The sequence below is a fragment of the Schistocerca americana genome, unplaced genomic scaffold (assembly GCF_021461395.2).
Source record: "Schistocerca americana isolate TAMUIC-IGC-003095 unplaced genomic scaffold, iqSchAmer2.1 HiC_scaffold_1696, whole genome shotgun sequence".
NCBI lineage: Eukaryota > Metazoa > Arthropoda > Insecta > Orthoptera > Acrididae > Schistocerca > Schistocerca americana.
The window spans coordinates 1-2,500 of record NW_025725786.1 but is presented as its reverse complement, the minus strand read 5'-3'; the positions used below and the strand labels follow the sequence as shown (position 1 = coordinate 2,500).

Genomic DNA, 2,500 nt, shown 5'->3' with positions numbered 1-2,500 from the left:
ACCGAATCAAGAAAGAGCTATCAATCTGTCAATCCTTCCGGTGTCCGGGCCTGGTGAGGTTTCCCGTGTTGAGTCAAATTAAGCCGCAGGCTCCACTCCTGGTGGTGCCCTTCCGTCAATTCCTTTAAGTTTCAGCTTTGCAACCATACTTCCCCCGGAACCCAAAAGCTTTGGTTTCCCGGAGGCTGCCCGCCGAGTCATCGGAGGAACTGCGGCGGATCGCTGGCTGGCATCGTTTATGGTTAGAACTAGGGCGGTATCTGATCGCCTTCGAACCTCTAACTTTCGTTCTTGATTAATGAAAACATACTTGGCAAATGCTTTCGCTTCTGTTCGTCTTGCGACGATCCAAGAATTTCACCTCTAACGTCGCAATACGAATGCCCCCGCCTGTCCCTATTAATCATTACCTCGGGTTCCGAAAACCAACAAAATAGAACCGAGGTCCTATTCCATTATTCCATGCACACAGTATTCAGGCGGGCTTGCCTGCTTTAAGCACTCTAATTTGTTCAAAGTAAACGTGCCGGCCCACCGAGACACTCACTCAAGAGCACCCTGGTAGGATTGCAACGGGGTCCGCCTCGGGACGCACGAGCACGCACGAGGCGCGTCGCACGCCTTCAGCTCGCCCCACCGGCAGGACGTCCCACGATACATGCCAGTTAAACACCGACGGGCGGTGAACCAACAGCGTGGGACACAAATCCAACTACGAGCTTTTTAACCGCAACAACTTTAATATACGCTATTGGAGCTGGAATTACCGCGGCTGCTGGCACCAGACTTGCCCTCCAATAGATACTCGTTAAAGGATTTAAAGTGTACTCATTCCGATTACGGGGCCTCGGATGAGTCCCGTATCGTTATTTTTCGTCACTACCTCCCCGTGCCGGGAGTGGGTAATTTGCGCGCCTGCTGCCTTCCTTGGATGTGGTAGCCGTTTCTCAGGCTCCCTCTCCGGAATCGAACCCTGATTCCCCGTTACCCGTTACAACCATGGTAGGCGCAGAACCTACCATCGACAGTTGATAAGGCAGACATTTGAAAGATGCGTCGCCGGTACGAGGACCGTGCGATCAGCCCAAAGTTATTCAGAGTCACCAAGGCAAACGGACCGGACGAGCCGACCGATTGGTTTTGATCTAATAAAAGCGTCCCTTCCATCTCTGGTCGGGACTCTGTTTGCATGTATTAGCTCTAGAATTACCACAGTTATCCAAGTAACGTGGGTACGATCTAAGGAACCATAACTGATTTAATGAGCCATTCGCGGTTTCACCTTAATGCGGCTTGTACTGAGACATGCATGGCTTAATCTTTGAGACAAGCATATGACTACTGGCAGGATCAACCAGGGAGCTGCGTCAACTAGAGCTGAGCAGCCGGCCGCCCGGGAGTGTGTCCCGGGGGCCCGCGCGAACACGCAAGCGTCCGCTCAATTATTCTGCAAACAGGAGGAGGCTGAGCTCCCCTGCACAATACACCTCGAAACCCTCTCAGGTCCCGGCGGCGCGCAGCGCCGTCCTAAGTACTTGGTCGGGTTCGAGAGAGGCGCAATCGCCCGGAGTTTGGCGAGTAGACGCTTTAGGTGCGACCACCCGTGCTCCCAACTGAGCTTGCCGCTGCCGACAGAGGCCCGGGAGCGTGCTGTCGTGGCATTGCCGGCGGGAGACAACACGCGCCACCTACGGTGGCCGGCAGCTCCAACGCCAGCGCCACAGAAGGACAAAAGCCCCACTTGGGTGCCGAAGCGAACTCTCCCAGCACAGCGCACGCGCCAACACGTCCGCACAGCTGCGATACAAACCACCTGCGAGAACCGCAGAGGCGACCGAGCAGCAGACGGCGTCGCGGCGCCGAGCGCCGGGCGGCGGCGCATCCTCAGCGCACACAGTCCTCAATCGGACCAGCACACTGCAGATGTCCACCGCGCTTCGCACCGGGCCCGCGAGGACCTACTTTGGCCGCACGGCGCCGCGTGCAGGGTGCGCCGGCGCGCAGCTGCGCCGCCTGCCGCCTCCGTCGGCCGGCGCGCCTGCCACTGGCCGCCCCCACCAGCCGGCTGTAGCGCGTGCGCCCACGCACCGCGCGGCCAGCACGCCGGGAGGCCCCCCCTCACCGGCCGGGGACGGTCCCACCCAGCCACCGCCGCGTATCGCTTCACACCCACATGCCATTCACGTTCGTGGGCATGGTGGGTATCGCTGAAACAACCGGTTGGTAGCTCAACCGATCGTCGCCATCACTGATTCACCTCTAGCGAGAACAACCGCACCACAACCGTTTACCAGTTGTTCATTTGCGTAACGTCACCAGCAAACGTAGACGTCCATCGCCATTTGCAAATTCAACGATTGTTGCATGCCTGTGTCAGGTGTCACGACACACTATGTCTGCCCACATACACGCAACAACATGTGCACGCTTCGCGAACACGTGGAAGGTGGCCCCCGTACGTATGCGATGTCCATTGCGCGAACGACTGTCAACCGGCCTC

General features: G+C 57.8%; 1 non-coding gene across 1 annotated transcript in view; it reads right to left on the bottom strand.

Annotated features, from left to right (window-relative positions):
* The window catches only part of LOC124571361, a 1,910-nt gene extending 549 nt beyond the window's left edge, over nucleotides 1-1,361 (bottom strand). The window contains exon 1 of the ribosomal RNA XR_006971811.1: nucleotides 1-1,361. This exon is cut by the window's left edge and continues 549 nt beyond it. This is a non-coding gene — a ribosomal RNA (small subunit ribosomal RNA).
* Nucleotides 1,362-2,500: the final 1,139 nt, after the last annotated feature.